A 12058-nucleotide genomic window follows, 5' to 3' on the forward strand; every position below is an offset into this window, starting at 1 on the left:
AATTCTTCAGAGAGACTCTCACGTTAGGGATTTAAGGTTTTGACTGGTAAATAGATTCTTGGTCAGGTTGGCCTTTGGCTTCCTTGAACCACATCACATATTTCTCTTACATAATAAATACTGACCTTCTTGACAGTTTACAATTGAGCTCATCTAGAAGCATCTTATTAAAAAGGATCAGAATTTAATTCAGCAGGATTTCACTTCCAAATTACATACTGCCTGATTGCTAAAAGGTCCCAAATGTTAGCCAGAGTGTTTTTGAAATTGAAGTCTATGCCAGCTTAAAACTACAATGCATTCAACATTTTTAAAGCCCTTATTTTAGAACATTTAGTTTTAAAAGTTCTAACCATATATCATTTCGAGGTAATAAAAATTCCTATTGTTTTTCATAAGCATTACTTTATTACTGTTGTGAAATTAACATGTGTTCATTATACAGTCATTCAAACACAATAAAAAATTTCAAAGGAAAAATAAGAACCTTATTCAAGCTAGCAGCATAAACACACAAACACACATACACACACGCACACGCGCACACACACGCACGCAAGCACACATACATATATAACATTTTCTGTCAGATAAGATACAAAACTATATAGAACCATCCTCATAGAAGGCTAAAATCCTGTTTTAGGTGATGCTAACAGGCACACCAACTGGCTGCTTGCATCAGATAGGGCTCCTCATAAAATCTAGAAAAATCAATAAGGATGAAAAAAGATACAACTCAACAATGTGAGGAATATCCAAACAGAGCCTGCAACCATCACAAAGATACTAAAGAAATACTACATGAAAATAACATTTTAATTTCAACAACTTAGAATTCTTTGAAAAAATATATCAAAACTCACGCAAGGTAATATAATGTGAGTAGCTCTATAACCATTTAAAAATTGAATTTTTAATTAAAGAGTTCCAAAAAAGGAAATCTTTATGCCCAGATGGTTTTAGTAGCTCAATTTAGCAAACATTTAGGAAAGAAATTAACACAAATGTCTACAACCTTTTCTAGAATATAGAAAAAGAGAAAACTTCCAATCCATTTTATGAGGCCAGTGGTTCTCTAATTAAAAAAACAACCTCAGCATAAAAAACAAGCAAACAAAATCACTCATGAACATGCATACACAAAGCCTTAACAAAATTTTAGCAAACTGAGTACAACAATGTATAAAAACAATAATATACCATAACTATATTGGGTTATTTATTCTCGATATGCAAAGCTGGTTCTATATTCCAAGATCAATCATTGCAATCCACCATTATAACAGGTAAAAGTAGAAAAGTCACATGATCATATCAACTGAAACCAAAAAGGCATTTCACAAAGTTCGATACTCATTTATGATTAAAAATTTTCATTATACTGGAATAGAGAGGAATTTAATGGTGAAAGACTGAATACATTTCTTGAAAATCAGGAACAAGGCATGGTTATTCTCTCTCTCCACTCTTTTTGTCATAGTACTGAAATTTCAGGCACTACAATAAGACAGAAAAAAAAATAAAATACATGGCAGATTTGAAAGAAAGAAATAAAATGGTCTCTCTTGGCAGACAACATGATTTTCTATGTAGGAAACCCTGAGGAATCTACACAAGTAGAAACCAAATGGATTTATGTGAGTTAAATAAAGTCACAAGACATATGATCAACAAAAATCAATCATATTTTTAGATAGCAAAAATGAACAAGTGTAAACAGAAATTAAACCCACAATACCATTTATAGTTTGTCCAAAAAATGTTATATTAGATATAAGCCTAACATGGCATGTACAGATTCTGTATGAGAAAAATAATAAAATGCTGATGGAAGAAATGAAAGAACTACTTGAAGAGACATGATGGATGTGATTTGGAACACTCAACATAGTAAAGTTGTCAATTTTCTCTAAATTAATTTATGAATTACACAAGTACAATATCTCAGCATATTTATTGTATACATAGAAAAGCTTATCCTAAAGTTTATATAGAAAGGCAAAACTCAAAAATAGCCAAAACAATTTTAATTTTAATAAATGGTGCTAAGCAAAAATGGATTGTAGATTAAAGTATAAAACTATAAAACTTCTAAGAAAATAATATAGTGCAAAATATTTGGGAACTAGAACTTAGCAAGGAGTTCTTGGACTCAGCATCAAAAGCAAGTACCATAAGTGGAATGATTGATAAATTGGAACTTATCAAAATTAAAACCTTTTACCTTGAGAAAAAGATGAAAAGATAAGCTGCATGGTGGAAGAAATATTTTCAAGTCACATATCTGACAATAGATATAAAATACGAAACACTCTTAAAATTCAGTGAAACAAAATAATCCAGGCAGAAGGTGGGTAAAATACACGCATAGACACTTTACTGAAGATTATATGGCAAATAAAAATATGAGAGACATTTAACTTCCTTAGCAATTAAAGAAATGCAAATTAAAACTACAATGAAATATTACTAAAACTTTTTCAGAATGGCAAAAATAAAACATATCAAATAGTGGTGAGGATTTGGAGCAAGTGGGTCACTCATACATTGCTTTGGGGAATATAAATAGCACAGTCACTTTGAGAAACAGACGGTCAGTTTTTTTTTTAAAGTAAACATGGACTTACCGTACAACGTGGCAATTGCATTCCTGGGCATTTGTCACAGAGAAACGACAAATAATTTTCACCCAGAGCCTTGTAAACAAATGTTCTTAGTAGCTTAATTTATAATATCTGTAAACAGGAAACTACCCAAATGTCCTTCAGTGGATGAATGGCTAAACAAGGATACATTCATACATACCATGAAACATTACTCAATAATAAACCAGGAATGAGCTATTCACACACCTAAGAACTTGCGTAAACCTAAAGGAAGTTATGCTTAGAGAATAAAAGAAGCCAGTCTTAAAAACATGCATACTGCATGGATCCATTTTTGTAATATTTGTGAAATACAATGACATAATTGTAGAGAAGAAAAACTGATCAGTGGCTGCCAAGTGATAGGAGTGAGGTGGGATGGGATAGGTGTATATACAAAAGGGTAAAACAAGAAAGCCTTGTGGCAATATACAGTTGAGTATCTTGATTTTGTTGGTGGGACACAAGGCTGCACATATGATAAATTGTACACACCCCTAGACACAGGGATGCCTGTGTACTGGTAAAATCTGAATAAGTACTATGGATTACACTAATATTGTCTTATTGGCTTTGATATTGTACAGTTGTATAGTTGTAGAAAGTATTAACTTTGGGGAAGACTGAATGAAGTTGACATGGGACTTCCCTATACATTTTCTGCAATGTCTTATGGATAAATAATTATTTCAAAATAAAAATTAAACATTACTTTTCTGGGGAGCATGTAAAATAATTTAAGAAAAATGAATGAATTTTCCTGTAGAAAGTGTCAGGTATTAGGTGTCAGAACCTTAGTTTTCACTTAACATAGTGCATCTGAGTCTATCAATGGCCTTAATATGTATTTATAGTGCTATAGCAATGGCAGATTACATAACATGAAATATTCCTGACCCTAGTAATTTTCATTCAACACTCATTTAACAAATGTGGCAGACACTAAAATGGTCTGTTAGGTCTGTATGTACCAGGTTTGCCCACTAGGAGAGTGGTAGCCAAGAGCACATGGCCTCCAGAATGTCCGATTATCCAGACATACGGCTTTGCTTTCCTCTTTAACCTAGGCATCTTGAAATCTTGAAAGTATCTGTAGCATAGTTTTAAGGTTCAGAGTTATATTGAGGAAGATGTGGTGTGAATCCATGTGACCTTCCTGTACATCCAATTACATCCTGCTGTATATTACTGTATAATGTCCTGTGACTCAATAATTATTTCAAAATAAAAATCTAATATGAAAACAAAAGTGCACTTTCCTGAATAAAGTATCTTACGTGATAATGTTAAGAGTTTTAATCAGACAAAGCTAGATTCTAATTTGGGGCAGGGGATGGGAAAGCTGCTGCTTAGACCACAATCTAGTTATTCAAGACTAGATTTCAACTTCAAGAACAATTTTTGACACATGAAAACAAGCTCATCATCACTAGCCATCAGAGAAATGCAAATCAAAACCACAATGATATACCATCTCACACCAGTTAGAATGGCAATCATTAAAAAGTCAGGAAACAACAAGTGCTGGAGAGGATATGGAGAAATAGGACCACTTGTACACTGTTGGTGGGACTGTAAACTAGTTCAACCATTGTGGAAGACAGTGTGGCGATTCCTCAAGGATCTAGAACTAGAAATACCATTTGACCCAGCCATCCCATTATCGGGTATATACCCAAAAGATTATAAATCATGCTGCTATAAAGACACATGCACATGTATGTTTATTGCATCACTATTCACAATAGCAAAGACTTGGAATCAACCCAAATGTCCATCAATGACAGACTGGATTAAGGAAATGTGGCACATATACACCATGGAATACTATGCAGCCATAAAAAAGGATGAGTTTGTGTCCTTTTTAGGGGCATAGATGCAGCTGGAAACCATCATTCTCAGCAAACTATCGCAAGAACAGAAAACCAAACACCACATGTTCTCACTCATAGGTGGGAATTGAACAATGAGATCACTTGGACACAGGAAGGGGAACATCACACACCGGGGCCTGTTGTGGGGTTGGGGGCAGGAGGAGGGATGGCATTAGGAGATATACCTAATGTAAATGCTGAGTTAATGGATGCAGCACACCAACATGGCACATGTATACATATGTAACAAACCTGCACGTTGTGCACACGTACCCTAGAACATAAAGTATAATTTTAAAAAAAGATTTAGAATTCTTAATCTTTAGTTCACTAAAAGAACAACCTTTCTAAAACTCAGCTACCTAATCTCTAAAATAAAAATAATTATATTTAACCAAGAGGTTGCTATCTCAGTTAAATGAAAAAAATGCATGTACCACATTTACAAGATGCCTGTGATGTATGCAATAAGTGCTATTATTGCTAAATAAATTTGCTATAATTTATGTTATGTGTTAACTTGGCTGTGAGGGCCCTTGTATCTAACCTAAAGCAGATATCAATAAATTTGTCTGCCAAGGGCCAGACAGTAAATACTTTAGGGTTTGTGAACCATACAGTCTCTGCAGCAACTACTCGACTCTGCTGTTGTATTGCAAGAGCAGTCATAGATAATAGTAAGTGAATGAACTTGTCTGCTGTCCCAATAAAACTTTTTTTGTGTGGACATTTAGCTTGCCAGCCTTACAAAAACAGGCACTGAACAATAGAATGATGGGGCATTGGGAGGAAGGTGGGACAAGGCTGTGGGTGAAAGTGTAAAGTAAAAGTGATTCTATATCATCCATAACCAACAGCACAAAACACAGAGTGGTAAAACATAGAAGTTGCAAAAGTGAATGGAAGACCTTTGGTATTATGCTGAATTTAACATTTGTCCTGTAATAAGTGATGGGGAGCCATTGGAAGGGTTTTGAAATTACTGAGCCCTGATCTAAAAAGATCGTTAAGGAGATCCTCAGAACATGAACATATCCTCTTTAGGTTTTGCTTCTATTGTAGGATGACATTTGAATAAGAGAGGGAAGAAAATCATTAGGTTATCCATAAAACAAATAGTGATTGCCAAATTTCTGGGGTAGAAAATTTCTTTGTGTGATTATGGGAGAGCAGGCTAATCTGCTCAAAAGGAACAAGTCAAGGAGTTATGAGACTTACAGGTACTGTGGTGTGGTCCATAATGAGATCAACGAGGATCAATTTGGAGGACCTCATAAGTTATGTAAAGGTCTTTATGTTTTTTTTTAAGTATGGTAGGATACTCTCAAAGTATTGAACAAGGAAGTGATCTGCTCTGATATACAGTTTTTAAAAATCATGTTGGCTACTGTGGGGCAAAAATACAGGAAAAGCAGACTAATTAGAAAACTATTTTAATACTCTAGGTGAGAGATAATGATAACTTAGAAGCATAAGAAGTTATAAGAAAATAGAGAGAAAGCTATTTTAATAATCTAGTGAGAGATAATGATAACTTAGAAGCATAAGAAGTTATAAGGAAGTAGAGTAGTAATTTTTCATTGATGTGACTTTTTAAAATAATTAGAGGTGCGATTGGTTTCAGAAATCCACTTGGATTCTCATACATGCTGATTACTACTTGTTTTAACTTTAAGTGTTATTTTCCACTATTTGACAATTTCCATTGGCATTTTCATAGAAAATTTACTGTTTTAATGTTAGCACTTGATCTTGTCTTTACTTCATTGTTTCCCTATCCCATATACATATTATCTTCCCTTTACACCATTATTTTTCTACTCTCCCTCTCTCTTTCTCTTTCTCTTTCTCTCTGTTTGTCTTTCTCTCTATGTATGTACTATATATATATACACACACACACACACACACATACATATATACTATGTTCATGTCTATATATATACACACACATATATATATATACTATGTGCATGTCTCTACATACACACATGTATACACATCAAATTGTATTTGCTATAAGTTAGGTAGCTGGAATTCTTGTGTCTCCACCAAATGTAGATCCTCCTTTGGAAATTACCACTGAGAATTAGTATTATTAAAATAGTAATTATACCTACATTTGGCTAATTTGAGAAGTAATTGCCCAATTTCAGCCACAATTAGTCACTTGGCGATATTTTTCAGGCACGATTTCATTATGATGAGAAACAAACAAACAAAAAATGTGTGTTAGCTGCTCCTTTTATGATCTGCCTACTAATGAACCTGTCTTCTGCACATACTTTCTTCACTTGAGTACTTCAACAAAGCATTTAGCATCCCCTAGGGAATTTCTTGGACTAGTGCAATGGAAATAGTTTCCCCATGTTTGAAGATTTTTAGATGTGTTATGAATAGCTATAGTTCATTGAAAAACGACTTCTTCGGGCTATCACCTTGTGGGTAGAAAAAATAGCGAATCTTTTGATTATGAAAATATCAAAATGGATTATTTGTAATTAATCATCAGGTTTGTCTATGTCTCTACCTCAACAAAACAAGTGATTACAGAAGTCAGCAGTCAAAAATTAAAAGCATCTTTTATACACATGACATTATATAGTAACTGTCTGAGTTCCATGTTCTTGGAAAACAGAAACAGTTAAAAAAAATTGCCCTTCACCCAATCCTTTGTGCTTAGAAACTAACTAGTCACTGCAAAGGACCACCATGCCCTAATATTGTTCAAGATAAAAAGCTGTTTCCATCTTATCTCATGCCTTCTATAAGATTGGTGAATGCCTCCCTTATATACCTGCCTCAATCAATCTCCAGGCTCCCCTTTCTTTTCTCTCAGATATTCTCATTAATGAACATTTACCTTATTGCAATAGCTTGAATAAAATCTATTTGTTTGGTGCATTTGTTTTTCACACAAAGTGGTATCTCTTTCTAAACCTAGATAACTAAGTAGGGAACAAAAATGTGTTTTACTATTATAATAGAAACATTGGGGCTTATAGACTTACAATATGGGTGGTTAAATCTGTAACAGACAACAGACAATATTGAATGGTGAAATTTAAGAAATATCTACTATTAGAAATATTGTCAGGGGTGTTTTCTGAAACTACCAAAGTCAGATTGGGTGACAGTATTTTCATTCTTATGACAAAAAGCTTGTTTTTAATAGGTTGGAAGAGTAGTCAGAAATATTTGTCTTGGTTTAAAATTTTTTAATGGATGAAGTGTAAAATTTTTAATGTTTCTATAAAAACACAGTAAAGCATGAATACTTAATAATGGAAAACATGGAATAAATACATAATACAAATTTAGTAGAATTGGCTACCTAAAAATGGAAAATATCCATAAATATAAATAAACATATTAAGGTACAATAAAAAGACAAACTTACCAGTGAGAAATATTTGCAAATATCTCATAATTAGTAGTGTCAATATTTTTTATAAAATAAGTCCTTTTACCTATAATGGGAAATAGTCAATGGTCAAAAGAAAAAAAGAGAGAAAACAAGAACTGAGAGAAAAATTTAAATAGCTAATTAATGTATTGTGTATACTGAATGGAAATGTACATTCAAATAACAAGATATCTCCTCTGTTTTAAATTGTGGATTCTGCACCCCTCTCCACAATTTGGAAGACTAGATTTCAAAAATTTCTTCAAGAACAATTTTTAGTATATATTATAACATTTTAGAATTATTTATCTTTAGTTCATTAAAACAATGCTAAAATTCCCCTCTTAAGGAATAATCAAAGCTAGAGAAAAATTCTACATAAAATTAAATCTTAGTGTAATTAATAATAGAGAAAAATTGGAAACAAATTGAATGCCTAGCAAGGGGGGAAAGTGTCTAAACAAATTTTACAATGTTTATACAGATATAATATGAAACTTTAACCAACAGGTTGTTGATGAATAATTAATATGAAAAAATACTTCAAAATGTAAATTATGGTAAATTTATTACATGTTTTTGTTTTCTGCATTCCCAAAAACATATATCTATATGTATATTCAAAGCTTAACAATTAAAATCGAACTGTCACATAATAGAGTCCCCAAATTCATTGTTGTTAGAAACATGAACTCAGGAACGGATAGAAATGCTTAAGTCACTTATAGAAGGGATACTTTGGCCCAGTGAAAATTGAAAATGTGTAAGATTGGATATAACCAAATTATTATCTCCTAAAAGTAAGCAAGCTATGTTATGGAGTGGATTTTTGGGTTTTCTTTGGGAAAAAAATAATCAAACTAGGCATGAGTCAGAATGTTCAGATTAAGTTCCTTCATTCCATTTTTACAAAACTTAATCCTAATTGCATTTCATAGAGTGATCATACAGCTCACCTTTTAGCCATGAAATGTTAAGAAACATATTAGGTAGAATGTTTTTCTTTGGTTTTGGAGGAAATGAGGACTTGAGCTTGAATATGCCTCTGTAGGCTTTCTTTAAGCAATTCTGATTAAATCCTGCATAATAGACAAGAGAGGACATAATTGTGCTTGTTAAATGCAGTCTCCATTTAACTGTCAAATAAGAGAGTAGAAAAAGGAAAAAAAAATAACTATTGTCAGCCATGGAGATAATTTCAGACAATCACAATAATCTGCATTACAATATTCTTTCCTATGAAAAAGACGACCATAACACCATCACAAACAGCAGTTCAATGACAACCACTCAGATTTGATGCCTTAAATGTGAACATCTGTTTCTATCATTAAAACTCTCAGAGTGCTGTTAATTACTTGTCTTCATCTACTTTCAGTATCTGTAAATATATATTCAAAATCTAGAAAAGCAATTCCCATTATTTAAACAATTGATAGTAACATCTGATGATACTATGGGTATCATACCTGCATACAAGTGGCTGCTTCATTCTTGAGGGATTATGCACATACCTAATATATAAAATCTGTTTCTTATTTAACATTCCCCTATTTCTCACATTCATTGTGGATTATATATACATCATGTGTGTATACACACACATAAACACAAACTGTGACATATACACACAGGCAAACATACAGAGAGACAGGGATAGAGAACTAATGAAATAGATATAGATATATGGTAAAAGACAGGTACATATTTGAGTATGTATCAATTGGAAGTTACTATAATTTAACTCATTCAAAAAATTCATCCAATTAAAAGACATAGAGCCCAGAACTCTTTAAAATATGCCATTTTTCTTTATAAAGTAATGTATTCACAGGGATAATGTAAAATCAGATGTTTTAATATCCTAGGCAGTGTTCATAAGTATCTGGTGTGTCCTAAGTCTATGCAAAAGTTATATATGATACACTGTGGTTGGTACAGCATGCTTTACATCATAGCTGAAAACAACATTAGATATAAAACTTTCCAATATTTCTACATTATTGGCTGTTAACCTGAGCTAGCCTGGGGAAAAAGGGGGAGAGAGGAATGAATGCCATAGAAAGAATATCGTAATACAAATAAAAATGGGAAAGAATGTCTGAAAGAATATTAGAACAATGATCACCAACATTTAGAACTAGGTCATTTTCCCTCTAGAATTTTTACTGACTTAACTCAGCTCTCAAAAACTAACAGTTGCTCTGTCCTTTCATCATTCAAAATTTTGTGAGGAGGTAAAGGCTGTGGTCTCCTTGAAGTATTATGCAGGAATAACATGCCCAAGATGAGCCGTCTATATAGGAGAAACAAGCAGTGTGAAAAAATAACTCAAGAGGTTTCCACTATATGATTCACCTGGGTTTGACAGGATAAACACTATTCTTTCCATAGAAGTGATGTCTAAATCTAACAAGACGCAATAGCACCGTGGAGCACTGACACCACCTCAATAAAACTTAAATTCACAGCTGCTGTTCCTGAGGAAGAGTCAAAGAGTCACTGTTATCAGACTTCCAAATTGCAGTGGAATTCCTTCTACCTTCTTTGCTTTTCTTCTGAAATCTGGATTCAATGGCTCATATGAAGATCACAGTAAATTCAGTCTTTATGGAGTTGTCTGTCTCCTAGTATCATTAGTCTTCCCAATCTGGGTTGCACATAATTTGAAACATATTTTTTAAATGAGTCAAAACTATGAACTTTATTACTGACAAAATGTAAGCTGGAAGACAAGGTTAAATATTCTTGTTAATAATATCTTAACACAGAAATCTATTATTCAATTTACTCTCCAAAGAATTCCACCAGTGACTGGGCAGGGCTTCCCCATCAGAAAGGCTCCTAGACAAATAAAAGTCTGGAGAACAAGAGGAGAACTTGTGTTTACTCAAGTTCTATACTTTCTAAATATACTGTATACTCAGAAAGAACCATGACAGATAAATCAGGCTGACAAATTATTCTTCCAAATATAACAATCAGATAGGGAAGGGTGGGCATATACAACTTCCCAGGGAAGACTGAGTATAGGGTTAAAATATATGGGTTAATATATGGTTAATATATGGGATGGGGGGCACTGAGCAAAACAAATTAGCAAATCAACAGGCCAATAGAAGGGATAAATGGAAATGACTGTACTTAATTTACCTAATGAAAGACAAGAAAAGAAGCATAGAACATGTAACAAAATATGGAATGCATGATAAACTATTAGATTTTTTAAACCAAATTCATCAATAATTGCATCTGATGTGGATAAACTAAATACTACAATTAAGAACAAGTATAGTCAGACTGGAGATATATATATATATATATATATATATATATGGGAGGTGGGGTGGGTGTCTCTGTGTTTGTGTAAAATAAATTTATGTGTTCCCAAGTAGACACACTTTAAATATAAGGTAATAGATTGGTTGAAAATAAGGCATAGAAAACATTTTTCATGAAAATGCAGCCCAAAGTAAAATCAGTTGTGTTTTGCCATTCCTATTGTTATAAAGAAATGCCTGAGACTGGGTAATTTATAAAGAAAACATGCTTAATTGGCTCATAGATCTGCAGGCTGTACAGAAAACAGCAGCTTCTGCTTCTAGGAGGCCTCAGGAAGCGTCCAATAATGGTGGAAGGCAAAGCAAGAGCACACACTACACATGGCCAGAGCAGGAGGAAGAAAGAGAGAAGAGGGAGGTGCTACACACTTTTAAATGACCAGATCGCACCAGAACTCATTCACCATCACAAGAATAGCACCAAGGGGATGGTGCTAAACAATTCATGAGAAACTGCCCCCATGATCCAATCACCTACCACCAAGCCCCACCTCCAGCATTGGGGATTACAATTCGATATGAGATTTGGTGGGAACACAAATCCAAACCATATCACCAGTATAGGCATACCTCATTTTATTGTACTTCACAGATACTTCACTTTACTGTACTTCACAGATACTGCATTTTAAAATTTTTATTATATTATTATTATTATTATTTTACAAATTGAAGATTTATAGTAACTCAGAGCCCAGCAAATCTATTGGTGTTATTTTTCCAACAACATATACTAACTTCATGTCTCTGTATCACATTTTGGTGATTCTCATAATATTTCAAGTCTTT

This window comes from Piliocolobus tephrosceles, chromosome 9 (genome assembly GCF_002776525.5).
Source record: "Piliocolobus tephrosceles isolate RC106 chromosome 9, ASM277652v3, whole genome shotgun sequence".
In the NCBI taxonomy this organism is placed as follows: Eukaryota; Metazoa; Chordata; class Mammalia; order Primates; family Cercopithecidae; genus Piliocolobus; species Piliocolobus tephrosceles.